A 14919-nucleotide genomic window follows, 5' to 3' on the forward strand; every position below is an offset into this window, starting at 1 on the left:
ACAAACTACATATATGTAAACTCTCTTGAATTTGTTGGCTAATATCTATTTGACTAAGGACTGCTCACCCAAGAAAGGATTTTCAGGCTCAAGTCCTGCCTCAATATTCTCCACTTTAACTAGGCAATTATCTCACCCTCCTGAGTAGATTACAAATTATGCAAAACTATAAACAAGGATGAAAGGGCAAGAGGAAAATAGAGATAATACATGAAGTATGCATCATACTGTTAGAATTCTTAAAAGTAACACAACTTACACTTTGGATACAGAACAGTTTTATTTTGAAGGTTTAGACAATATCCTTTGGTAGATCAAATATTGCATCTGGAATTTTAAAAAATGGAAATTGAAAATAAATGGAGAAGAAGCAAAGGCACTCTGTGTGCTGAATGCTAACTTGCACAACATGGGAACAAAAAGAAACCAAAAACAAATATAAAAGGTGAAAAGGAAAAAATCTTGTCTGTTTCATTTTCCACAGATTCTGTGCTGCTTTTTAAAGGACCGTGATTAATTAAGGGGAAAATTGGAGAAATGCAAAATTTTGGGAAAACAATGATATTAACAAAGGAAAATTGTCGTTTTTTGGATGTTGCACTGCAGAAGCAATTTTTTTTATCTCCAGGTGACTAAAAATGTTAATATTTCTGTTGGAAACATTGCTGTAGAAAAAGGAGGTCTTCCACTAATCAATGAACTCATTAAATTGTATACAAAGACAGAAATAATTTTGGGAATAATTAAAACAAACATAGTACTAGTCGCTGACGAGAGAGAGGAAAACAGGTTTGTGAAAAGCTTCTGCTGAGGAGCTTCCCAAGAAAGCTGCTGCAATTATGCTTAGGACTAATAACCAGACAAATAAAAAGTGTTTTGTTTTTTTCTTCATTCTTTTATAACAAAATTACATCCTTGTTTTATTGACAGAAATAGTCTTTGGTAACTCATCTTGCAATAGCAGAAACTTCCTACAGTAATTCCAGAAAGGAAAACATTTATCTTCTTGTGGTGTTGGTCCCTTATCCTCTGAGTTAAAGGTTCTGTTCACAAATGCTTTTAGAAAAAAATACTTGTTAGATCTTCTGGGCAATTCCTGCAATAGAGTTGCAGGCATAGGATTGCATGCATAAAATTACAAGCCTAAAATCTTCTAACAAAAATCTATATCTTGGCAACTAAACCTTTTTTAAACTGGTGTTTCTGAGAAGTCTGGGTTATTTATGCTTTTATTCAGGTGTAGGGTGGTCAGTTCAAAGGCAACACCCTAATAATTAATACAGTGTGGGGCAATTTATCTTTTTGGCATGAAGAGTTTTCCTTTACCTTTACTATTTCTGGGTGAAGAGCTCTCATCCAATGCAGGAAAGAAGGCAAAAAGTTTAATGATATTTTGGTAGAATGTCACTATATTTTTATACGTTTCATTGAATTGTCTATGTAGAAATTGAGCATTACTTTAGTTATCTGATACACAGAGTTCAGTCATGCTACTTGGGCTGTATGCCTGATCTTCTCAGTGGTGTAATACCATTTCTGTTCTTTTTGTCACAAAAAACAGTCCAAAAGGCTATTGAACAATTTTGTTCCCCTTCTCTGAAGTTATGTTTGTCACCATTTCTTAAAACAGAATTTTGGGCCAGGGGAGACATGAAAATTAAAACAAAGTCAGCACAACAAGTTACAATAAAGGTTTTGTAAGATTTTTTTTTTTGTGTGTGTTTCTTACCCACCTCTAAGATTTTAAGTACTATGGCTTGAAAATGGTTCCTGATTTGACCCTCAGCTCTCTGAAAGAAAATATCAAAATGGAGAAGTCATTCAGACTTAACTGTTTCTGGAAGACTTTGTAAGCAATAAAACTACTATCGTTCTGTTGCATAGAGAAGAAGGATGTGGGTAACAGGGTCTCTGTTCTGCAGATGTGTTTCATTTGGGCTTCCCCACCATTGGCTACAAGACTTTTTGAGAGAGATGGAATATTAGAACAATTAGATCATTAACTACAATAAGAAGCTTTCTTTCTTCTTCTACTTTTTTTTTTTTTTCCTTTTTTTTTTTTCCCCTCCACTTTTGTATCATCTAGTTATTTACTGTATCTTTTACAGATTGCATTACTGAAAAGTAGAAGCAGGGTTTTTTAAAAAAAAATGTTGAACAGGATGCCTTGCTTATTCATACCTCTCTAATAACAGAATTTTACTTCATGTGGGATCAACATACAATGCTACAAAATGTATCTTAACCCCTGCTGTCCCAACTAAGTAACGTAGAAAGGTCTCAGTATGGCCATCTAAATGATGCACCACTTGAACAATCTCTGTCTGAAAGTATCTGGTTGTAACCTTGTTATTGTATTAAATCATAACATTCATGAGCACAAAATGGGAAGGAGAAGATCTTTCAGACTTGGAGTGAAGATGATACAAAATGTATTAACATTAACAGTGGGAAAATTTGTCTTTATCCAGGTAAACTATGGCAGGTTCTGCATTTCATGGAGTTTGAGAGGAAGGGAGTCCAAATGTTTTGCTGGCACCTGGCCTTCTTCTGATGTATCTGTAGGCTCACTACATGTGGTTTTAGACTTATTTTTAGAGGCTCATTATGATTTACTTTAGAAAGCAGTGAAAGAATTAAAAGCAATTTTCTTAACAGACCTTGGTAACATTTCTTTGTTTAGACAGCATTTATAAAGTGTTCATGTACAATTATTATTAACATTATTTATTATTTACTTTCACTTAAATTGTAATGTCTTTTCTTTAGCTATCTTGTTTTAATATATGGATTGGGTTGAATTGGATTTTAAAATACTGGATTTCATGTGTTGCTCTATTGGATTTTTGCATTGCTGTATTTAATGCAAAGTTTGTTCTGCTTCTGTGCATATAAAATACTCTGATGTAAGGATTGTATTTAATATAAAATACTCTGATTGTAAGGATTATATTTCATACAGTGAAGATAGGAATAACTGAATGAAGGTAGATAGATGGCTATTTTTTTTTTCCCTTCAAATTCCTACTGGAAAAAAAACATGTTTATTTATTTTAGGTCTATAGTTGCTCCTGAAACTGTGATGCTCCTTGAGGACTTTGAATTTTCTCTGAAATGGTGTTTTGTGCATAGGTTTCTCACTACAAATCATGTGTTTGCAGTGTGAGATTTCTTTCATGGCTATCATATTGCTTCTTCATCCCAAATATTTGCTGTCCTTGTGTTTAGACTTTCTGCTGTCATAGACTTCTCAGGAAGGTTCTGTGGAAGAATAGTTTATCTCTCACTGCCTGTTGTTGCAGAGTAGAGAAAACGAGCCAACTACTGATATCCCTAAGATATGGTGATCTGGCACTTTGGCACTGCAGCTTGAGAAAAGGCTTCTACTTTTTTTTCTATTTTCAGATGTACATGTATATTCCTGTGACAAACAGCACTCAGCTAAAAAACAAAAGGGCAAATCAACATCACATCAAAATTCCTTTACTTGAAGGAGAAAATCAAATGTCTCCCCCCCTCAAATAACCTTCAAATACCCTAAAAGTCTGTCCAATTAAAATGGTGTTTTGTAAAATTTGGAACTGGAGTACTTAGCATTTCAATTCAACTGCATTTTAAAGGAAACATTTTAATGTTGGTTTCAAGGCTTGTGGAGGGACAAATATTCTAACTTGATGAACTCTGATAGAAAATAAGTCTTAAAAAATAATTCTCTATAATGTTATGAACAATTTTCCTGTTTGCTACCAGAAATGAAGTGTTAAACATTAGAAAATGAACCCTGTCTTTTTGATAGAGACAATGTTGTGAGGTTGTTAACTTCTACAATGAGGAGGAGTTGTAGCATGTTAGAATCTCCATCCTTTATCTTCTTATGAATTTAAACTTGACAAAATAACTTTTTACTAACAAACCCACTTTGTTTGTTTATTTTACTATTTCTACTATTTATATAGTAGCTTAAGTTTTAACCCTTATATTACTTAAAGCTGTATTCTATTTAAGAGCTCAGCACTTCCATCTCTGAATAAATTGCCTCCTAAAACTGGACTAGATTGATCAAAAATATTTTAAATACAATGTAAATTTGGAATCTAATTAGAATAACTTAATTACTGTGATAAATTAAAAATATTTCTAGAGCTATACTTTAGTAGCTAGTATAAAGATTCACACTCAGAGTATTGCTTATGAAGAATTAATCTATTGAACTGTTTCTGTGTCTGTCTTGCCTGGGTGACAGCACCCAGGGCTGAAAGACTCAGCAAGGCTCGATGAGTCCAGGTGCACAGAGCACCTGAGAGAGCTGTAAGACAAAAGCCATAAATTGACAGTTTAATTCTTAAAACCTTTTAAGATACAGTGACCAATTGAGATGCCTTTTTCTGGGCACTTAAATTCATCATTTGAGAGACTACACCTGTGGGCCATGCAAGGGCCATTTTGATTACTATGAAGTTCACAGATTTGATAAAAGATGTTGAAGAAAAGCCAACAACAGAAAATTGAAAAAGCTTGGTCACTTAGCTGCATTTCCCCTAGTCAATGATTTAATGAAAAATCCAAGCATCTGCCATGTGGGAGAGAATGGGAGTTACAAAGTCAGTTTAGAGAGCCACTAATTCTGACAATCCCTCCCTTTCCCTTTTGTAAATCTGAGGACTTGGTATATCTTTAGTTTCATGGGAGGTTTTACACAAATAAAAGAGGCATGCAATGCATTCTTATGGGAAGGACTGGGAGAAATGTTCCTGGAACAATATTCAGGTTTTTTATTCAGGTGGAAGAAACAAATTTTTTTGCAGAGCCAGCTGGCTGGTCTGTAGTTTCAGCTGAAATCTGACCTATGTTTAAAACTCCTCAGTAAGATAAATTGAGTGGCTAGGGAGGTTACAGATGGATCAGGGACTTCAGAGAAGTGGTAGAAAGAGAGTGGCTACACACAGGGAAAGAACTGTAATGCTCTGGAAGTGTCACCTTGAGAAAAGACAAGATGTAATTTTGGGGTCAAGTCATTGCCTGTAAAGGAGGCTTGTATCAGTGGGCAAACCAAATGCTCTCCTCTCTGAGTTCTTCTGGGACTTCAGACTTGCTGTGTAAGTAAACAGGACTTTATCTAAGAAACACCTGACACAATCAGTGTCTCCTTCTAGCAGAACAAGCTACAAATCTATCAGATTTGGCTAATCATTCACATCAAAGACAGGCAACAGAATGGCTACAAGTGGAAAAGCATCTTAATTTAGATTTTCTTTTCCAATCTGTACAAAATATTAGAGTATGCAGACAGAAAAGATTGGTTCAAACCTACTTTACTGTTACCAGAACAGGACAGTTTCTACTTTATCCAAACATGTCTTTCCACTCTATGTCATTTTTAGCAATGAGGAATATTATTTTTGAGTGTACAGGCAATTTTAGAGAGGGTAAAGTGTCCAGTGTTGTCTTTAGCCCATAGTTGTGCATAAAAAGAGGACTCAAGCACACCATGCAGTCATCACTGAGCATTTGAACATTCCTGCAATACCTTCAGCTGCTTCAGCCAGCTTGCTAGGGTGGGATTTTTTTTCCCCCTCAGACAGTTTGATGGCCTGATTTTACCCTTAATGTGAATCAACAGACAAATGGCAGTGAACTAACAGTCTTGAAAAAAGTACATGTTCATCAAAGTCATTCTGGTAAACAATTTTTTTCCCCCTCAGACAGTTTGATGGCCTGATTTTACCCTTAATGTGAATCAACAGACAAATGGCAGTGAACTAACAGTCTTGAAAAAAGTACATGTTCATCAAAGTCATTCTGGTAAACAAATTGTGGCAGGTCTATTAATCATGTCAGTTTTATGCTCTCTTCTTGCTCCCTTCCCCCCATTCAGCCTAGTTGTCATGTGCTGTGTTTGCCTAATGTCAGCACCAGAATATTGGAATGAAGACAGACAAACCAATACAGAACTGATATATTATTTAAGTAATTCACCTGAACCAGACACCCCATGTGGCTCATAGTCAATAATCCAGACTGTTCCATGTCAGTGAATGAGGACTGAGGCATTTTTCCCACTAACTTGATTAAAAAAAAAATTAATAAAATTAACATAAGTATTTTTATTCCTGGGCTGGTTTAGAAGCTGCATGCTAAGCTGTAGCTGCAGTTTACATGGAGTTTTCTGTGACTGCATTGTGCAGAAGTTGGGATTTTATTTTCTGCTTACAAATTTGCATCACTAAATAACCACATAATTTCACACGTGTAAACAGAGTTCCCATAAAATCTTACCGGTTCTGAACACGGAAGCATTTGTGGGAAATTGCATGCTCATTTTACAGTCTACACTCCTATTCTGAAATTAGCTATGTGACAGTAAGATTGTTTCCAGATCTGCAAGTTTTTCATTTTTATAAGAATACTGTGACCAAAATCAGAAAATAAATCTGTGGCTTTTTTTGTATGCGTTCCCATTCTTCCATTTTGCTGTGAAAACAAAACAAAAAAGCCTTCAAGTAGAACTTCTGGGAGAAACCCCACATGTATAACCATCTGTTTTCTTGCTAGCTTTTTTTTTCCAAGCAGTTAGGGTGGCTTCTTTAGCTTTTACCAGTTGCCAGGTTCAGGTCTTCCGCCCAGAGGAGCTGCACACCTTGCAGGCAGATGTGGGTACGTAAGGATCAGAAAGACTCTCCCTCCCTCCTTACCTCACTTCCTTACACTTAGTCACATCCCCACACACAAGTGTTTACAAGGGGAAGCCTTGTAAGAAACTTTGCCCCATTAGGGCCAGCGTAGGAGCTATTGTGGCAGCACAGCAAAGAGCCATCTCACCAGGTGGTCATCTCGTGAGCTGTGGAAATGGGCCTTTCTGAGCAGCTTCCCAAGCATTCAATGACTGTAGAATTGCAAGTAGTAAAGCTTATTTCACCTCATGCTGTGATTTCTGAGCTCTTTTAGGATGTGTGGAAGTGTGCAAGAGTGGACAATATATTGAACACTGTGCAATGGCTGTTTGGCCTCCACACATCTTGGCACATCAAGAGCTCTTCCTATATGTATTAGAGGGTATCAGGCACAAACACCACCTCCATGAGATGAACTCTCTCTCTTAGGTTAAATTATAAAATTTGCAAAGTATTTAAATGGAAAATAGGCTCTAAGCCATAAGTAATGTCCATTTCAGAGTGACACTTAATCTTTTTAAAGTACAGATCTGGTTTGTGGTGGAGGATCTAACGGTTGGATTTGATGAACTTAAAAGTCTTTTCCAATCAAAGATTCTATGATTCCTTGATTTCCACTTCCTCTCTTGCTGTTTTAAGTGAATGGTGGCTCTGATAGAAGCAGTGGAGCTTTAGGAAATAAACACAAGAGCAATACCAGCAGTTTCTGGTGTACTTGAGAGAAAGGGATTCAGCACAGCTATGCAGCACTTCTTGGATATTTTCCATTACAGGAATAGTGCAAGGAACAATGGGAATGGCAGATTGACAGCAGAGGAAAAATAAGAAAATCAATATGAATCTTACTTTTTAAAAATATTGCACAAAAGATGGATTGTTATTTTTTTTTTTCAGGCAATTTTAGAGAGGGTAAAGTGTCCAGTGTTGTCTTTAGCCCATAGTTGTGCATAAAAAGAGGACTCAAGCACACCATGCAGTCATCACTGAGCATTTGAACATTCCTGCAATACCTTCAGCTGCTTCAGCCAGCTTGCTAGGGTGGGATTTTTTTTCCCCCTCAGACAGTTTGATGGCCTGATTTTACCCTTAATGTGAATCAACAGACAAATGGCAGTGAACTAACAGTCTTGAAAAAAGTACATGTTCATCAAAGTCATTCTGGTAAACAATTGTGGCAGGTCTATTAATCATGTCAGTTTTATGCTCTCTTCTTGCTCCCTTCCCCCCATTCAGCCTAGTTGTCATGTGCTGTGTTTGCCTAATGTCAGCACCAGAATATTGGAATGAAGACAGACAAACCAATACAGAACTGATATATTATTTAAGTAATTCACCTGAACCAGACACCCCATGTGGCTCATAGTCAATAATCCAGACTGTTCCATGTCAGTGAATGAGGACTGAGGCATTTTTCCCACTAACTTGATTAAAAAAAAAATTAATAAAATTAACATAAGTATTTTTATTCCTGGGCTGGTTTAGAAGCTGCATGCTAAGCTGTAGCTGCAGTTTACATGGAGTTTTCTGTGACTGCATTGTGCAGAAGTTGGGATTTTATTTTCTGCTTACAAATTTGCATCACTAAATAACCACATAATTTCACACGTGTAAACAGAGTTCCCATAAAATCTTACCGGTTCTGAACACGGAAGCATTTGTGGGAAATTGCATGCTCATTTTACAGTCTACACTCCTATTCTGAAATTAGCTATGTGACAGTAAGATTGTTTCCAGATCTGCAAGTTTTTCATTTTTATAAGAATACTGTGACCAAAATCAGAAAATAAATCTGTGGCTTTTTTTGTATGCGTTCCCATTCTTCCATTTTGCTGTGAAAACAAAACAAAAAAGCCTTCAAGTAGAACTTCTGGGAGAAACCCCACATGTATAACCATCTGTTTTCTTGCTAGCTTTTTTTTTCCAAGCAGTTAGGGTGGCTTCTTTAGCTTTTACCAGTTGCCAGGTTCAGGTCTTCCGCCCAGAGGAGCTGCACACCTTGCAGGCAGATGTGGGTACGTAAGGATCAGAAAGACTCTCCCTCCCTCCTTACCTCACTTCCTTACACTTAGTCACATCCCCACACACAAGTGTTTACAAGGGGAAGCCTTGTAAGAAACTTTGCCCCATTAGGGCCAGCGTAGGAGCTATTGTGGCAGCACAGCAAAGAGCCATCTCACCAGGTGGTCATCTCGTGAGCTGTGGAAATGAGCCTTTCTGAGCAGCTTCCCAAGCATTAATAATTCAATGACTGTAGAATTGCAAGTAGCAAAGCTTATTTCACCTCATGCTGTGATTTCTGAGCTCTTTTAGGATGTGTGGAAGTGTGCAAGAGTGGACAATATATTGAACACTGTGCAATGGCTGTTTGGCCTCCACACATCTTGGCACATCAAGAGCTCTTCCTATATGTATTAGAGGGTATCAGGCACAAACACCACCTCCATGAGATGAACTCTCTCTCTTAGGTTAAATTATAAAATTTGCAAAGTATTTAAATGGAAAATAGGCTCTAAGCCATAAGTAATGTCCATTTCAGAGTGACACTTAATCTTTTTAAAGTACAGATCTGGTTTGTGGTGGAGGATCTAACGGTTGGATTTGATGAACTTAAAAGTCTTTTCCAATCAAAGATTCTATGATTCCTTGATTTCCACTTCCTCTCTTGCTGTTTTAAGTGAATGGTGGCTCTGATAGAAGCAGTGGAGCTTTAGGAAATAAACACAAGAGCAATACCAGCAGTTTCTGGTGTACTTGAGAGAAAGGGATTCAGCACAGCTATGCAGCACTTCTTGGATATTTTCCATTACAGGAATAGTGCAAGGAACAATGGGAATGGCAGATTGACAGCAGAGGAAAAATAAGAAAATCAATATGAATCTTACTTTTTAAAAATATTGCACAAAAGATGGATTGTTATTTTTTTTTTTCAACAGAGATACTTTTAATACACAAAATACTTATGGCACAAAAGTATAACAATGCATTTACTACAGAAAAATGTGTATCACTTATACTATCAGTGCTATGTTAACAGAATATGATTTTTTTCCCCCCTGAAAAAACAGGAAAAGATGCATTTCCTTGCAAAGGTTAGATATAACTATAGCTGGACTAATGCTTTGAGTCAATGATTTTTACAGTACGCATGGAAAAAACCCCACAGTCCAAACTGGCAACTTGATTCTATATTTCCCCTTATTTTAAAGACACTGTAGCTATAGGAGAGAACACAGAAATAACTAAGGATCCCACTGTCATTCCATCACATAGAAACACTTTGGTATGGAAAAAAACCCACAGTCCAAACTGGCAACTTGATTCAATATTTCCCTTTATTTTAAAGAAACTGTAGCTATAGGAGAGAACCCAGAAATAACTAAGGATCCCACTGTCATTCCAGCTCAAAAATGTTTCTACAGCTCCAGCATTAAGTGAGAATCAGCTTGACGTGAATTGAGGTCCAAAGAAACCACATTTTCTGTAATTTATTTTAAAAATGATTATAATTATTCTAAGGCAGCTCTGGTTTATGGGAGCCCAGTTGTGATATTCATACCTGAACTTTTTTTAATGTTTTGTAACTGGGGTTTATGTCTATTAGAAGCTTTACTGATATTGTCAGCTGTGATACTGTTGAGTAGAAGTTGATGGCTGAATAAAAGTTTGAAAGCTAAAGCAGCTGAATTTAATCAGTTTACTGATTCAAAGCTTTACAAAAGTAACCAATTAATAATACAAAAGACCTGACTGGAATAACAGCTTATTGAAACATGCTGCTGCCATTTGCAATAGTTCAAATCTAGCTTGCAAAATTAATTACGTATTTTTACACTTTATTTGTTGATTACAGAGTATTTATAGTACTATTTTATTTACCCTTTTTTGGTTTTAAAGCAACATAAAATTAGCAAAATGCCAGGTACCAGGATGAGTTTTATGATATCTCATCTGGCATTCTCAAGATAAGAAGCATGATGCATATACAACATATAAATCCTCTAGTGACTAAAAACATTGCTTATCTTGTGCCCTCAATAAAGGAGAAAATACAGGACTTAGCTTATGAACTATTAGACTAGTGGACTAAACTAAAGGTTAGAGGAATTTTAACTAAATCCTAAACACCATAAAAGTACCAGGAAAGTTTGATTCAAAACTTAAAAAGAATGTGACATATTATATTTTAAATAAAGAATTAAGCAATTAAGATTAGGAATTAAACAACCCAGTTAACAGCACAGGACAGCAATACAAAATGTAACAGGAACAGGATTTAAAGTCTAGAAATTCAGAAGAAAGTAGATCCTTTTTTTAAGGATCCTCATTTACCTTTCTGAAGATACTATCTCTGGTAAAATGAGCATGGCAATTATTGGTGAGGCAGCAGTGTGTCTGATGAGCAGAACTGCTGCTTCCAGCTAACAGGACAGTATTTCATCCAAATAAGATGGGGTAAGAAGTTTGGCTTGTAGAGTCTGCAAACTGTTTGCTTGAGTTTTAAGGATGTGTGAGTAGCATGAGAAAATGTTTAGCTCTTGGAATTAAAATTGACTCCAGAGAGTTACAGGCTTCTCATGTCATTGTTCAGAAACTTGTTTTAAAACTCTATTCTTTCTTGCAGGTTCCTCTAATTATTGATCACTCCCATTGAAGACAGGAGTAGACAGAACTCTTAAGCACCAAGAGGACACTTCCAGTCCAAAGAACATTAGGTGACTTGTAATAGTAATAAAAGAAATGTAGACACTTTTTTATAGGCTGACAACATAAAAAGATGTTAGAACATTCTGATGCTTCATGAGGTAGTCAGTTACAAGGACAAGATTGTGTTATCCAAAGGACTTTAAAAAATCCTACTAGAGAATATAGGGTTTAGCTGCTTATTTTCAGCTGTGGAAAGCTGAAAAAGTCCTGTTCAACCACTGCTTTATGTGGGAGGCAGAGTAAAACTGAGAGGAGACTGCTTTTGGAGTTTTACAGACTCTCATGTTTTGTTTCTCTGTGGACCTGGGAGCATCTTAGTCTCAATAGCACTGAGCAGCTTGGAGCCTAATCCCTAGCCAAACCTCACTGTGATTCACAAGATTCATTCCTGAGGGGCTTCGTCAGCTAAGTGTTCCCAAACCACCCATAAGGGATCAATATGTTGTGTGTGCTCCCCCCAACACCCAACAGTATTGCAATGGTGATGCCTCTTGCTCTTTTCTTCTAGAGAGCATCTACATTGTCTTATTAATGAGCCCCACATGGTTGTTCCCTCAGGGGTGGTTGCCTTAGCCTTCTGTTGTGGCCTTGACCCATGTGTATTATGAGTGGGATGCTGGGAACCCTGCGGAGGTGGGAACCTCAGATCTGGCCTTGCAGCACCCTTCATGCACACAGCTTCGTGCAGTCTCAGGAAACCCCACTCTCCCCCAGATTTCCCCTTTGAGGAATAAGAAATCTTGGGCTCACCACTGAGCACACACAAGAAACCACGCACTGTCAGGTCTTCTGAAAACCTCCACTGCTCAGGTAGTCACCCAACCTGTAGAGTTGGTCTGTACAGTTTATGCCTTCCAAATCTGCCTACTGCATCATGTATCTGGCTCACATGAGCACATCACAGCTGTAGGACATGAGCTGGTCACAACTTAATGACAACTGTGTGCTTTGACCATTTACTGCACATGGTTCTGGCCACTGTTTGAGTTACCCTGCCCTGGCAAAGCTGTTTCCAGCAGGTCTCAGTGCCTCCTATCGCCAGTGTGTGCAGCCAGCCAGAAACACAGATAAAGGCTTTATTTGCACAGTTGTGTTTTTTTGTTTGTTTGTTTATTTGTGTTTTGGGGTTTTTTTGTTTTTTTAAAACCAACAATCCACAAATAAGAAAAAAGAAGCATTTGCTGCAGAGACTCTATTTAATCTTGCCCATTTCCCATGCTCTGCAGTTGCAATGATGACATGAGACAGAGGGCAAAACTACCTTAATATCAGAGGTGTACAGGGCTCACATAGTTTAGTCTGGGAACACACACCTTGAGCCAGTTTAGGTCAGTGAGGATTATTCTAGGAAGCCACTGCAGTTTCTTAGGGCTAGAAGACCCACAGGAAATGTAATGTTCTGATTTTCCCTGGTGAGTTACTCACTTTGCTGGCTCCCACCACACTGAAGTTATTTGTTGCCTTCATATGCTATTTTCTCCCACTCATGGCTTTTGAAAATAGCACAGCTCACTGGTGTCCAGATTGCAGAAGGAAGAGGCTGTTGGGGTGGCATTGGAAAAAGAGAACTCTTAGAGGTGCTAATCCCCCCTAGGGACATTGTATATTGCATATTCCATTGTTACATCCAGGGCAGAACTAGGGTGCTATGCAGGCTTCAGGTGTCATCGTTTGGATTTGGACTGGTACTCACAAACCTTTTAGCTGTTTGTGGGTTTTAGTTAGTTTGTTTGGGGTTTTTTTTGGTGTTTAGTGCAGATGTTTCTTGCAGAAAAGACCTTCTGAGGCAGCTTGAGAAAAAAAACCCCAGCTCTTAGGTAGTCTTATCCTGAAATGAATTGCAAGATTTGTGGGAAAAAGTGGAAGCCCAGGAGATGAGAAGATCCACAAAAATATTTGGATGAATGTTTTTTTTCTTTACATTTTTCCCACTAGAGGGTGAGTTGTTCTGTGTCAAACTGAGATATCTGAGCAGATTCCTTCAGCTGGGCTGGAAAGACTTGATCAGGTTCTTTCTTGGAGAGACCTGCTGGGTCAGGTCAAAACTGTTGGTGAGGGGATATAGTCAACTGGGGAACCATAACCCAAGATGCTCATCTCACTGAGATCTGCTTTTTACATCTCGGAGCCCTAACAGTGTGGAGTGGATTGCTATTTTGGTGCACATTTTCAAGCAGGTCAGGCAATCTCTTTTCCAATGCAGGAAAATTGTGCCTGTTCTCTCCCATGTAATTTGTGGGTGAGAATAACAGGGTGCTTTATCTAGGGCAGTGATAATCTGCTCATCAAAGGTAAAGGATGTCATTGCATCTTGTCTCCTGCTCAGTGCTGGCAGTAATAAGTCCTGGTTGTCAAATCCCTGCTGTCTTGTGGTTAGTGGTTAGGGCAGCTTGTTGGAGGAGTCCTTGCTCTGATAAATACCTAAGACACTCTTTGATTTCCAAAGCTCTGCAATTGGACTATTAATATAATTAATTCACTCGCTCACTGAGGGGCAAAATGTTCACGTATATATGAAACTGGCTGAACACTGCAAAGACTCCAGAAGCAAGCTCATGGTTCCAGTTGACTATTTTGATATATATGACAGTGAAATTGTTCTTTCATGCAGGTAATATCTGGACTCATGTGACAGAAAGCACTGAATAAGCAGTTACATTCTTGTACTCAGGATCATTGCACCTGTGAGACTATAAGTATGTTACCAGATTTGTGTAACTACTTTTGTGAGTAGAATATCCAAAGCTATTGCTCTTTGCTTATTAACAATCTGGGGGAAAAAATGCATAATTAGAGGGAAGGTAAACATTAAAAAACGAATTAGACTAGTAGTACTTAGGCTGATCAAGATTTGATAAGAATGGTAAAAAGCATGGGGAAAATAAAACACAGTTCAAATGTAACTGCTCCTAATGCTGAGATGGAACAATCTGAATGAGTTCTGCAAATTTTAAGTTCAGTGCTGGAATTCAGGAAACTAAACCTAGGCATCTTTGACATTACCTCAAAGACACTCTGCCCCCAGCCTGCAGCTACAGAGAAATCAGTGAAGAAAATGTTGCAAAAAAATGGGAGAAAGAAATCACAGTATTGCAGTGCCAATAATAACAACTGCAGTATGGCCTCAGTTGTATTCCATTTTGGATATGAGATCCTATTAAAAATACTTCTGAGATATATATATATATTTGATGCATATATCTTAAATTTTGCAGCTGGAAAAATAAAATTATTGAAGGAATGGTGAGACTTTGAAGAGGCTGGAAAACATCAGAATGTAAAAGTAAAGATAACATGAGTTAACATATTTCTGATTATGAGAGGATGGATTGTTTAAATGATTTAAAAGTTGAAAAGTTTTTAAAGTAAAGATAAGCTTTCTACAATATATGCTCTCTTTTGGGAATTAATTTCTACAAAATACTGTTGCTTGCAAAATCACACTGTGATTTAAAAAGATTTCTATTTATTTAGCCAATAAGAAACAGAATTATATAAAAGGTGTCAAGATCAAGTGTAAGGCTCCTGCATGAGAATGAAATTC

Source organism: Chaetura pelagica, unplaced genomic scaffold (assembly GCF_000747805.2).
Source record: "Chaetura pelagica isolate M959 unplaced genomic scaffold, ChaPel_1.0 scaffold165, whole genome shotgun sequence".
Taxonomy (NCBI): Eukaryota; Metazoa; Chordata; class Aves; order Apodiformes; family Apodidae; genus Chaetura; species Chaetura pelagica.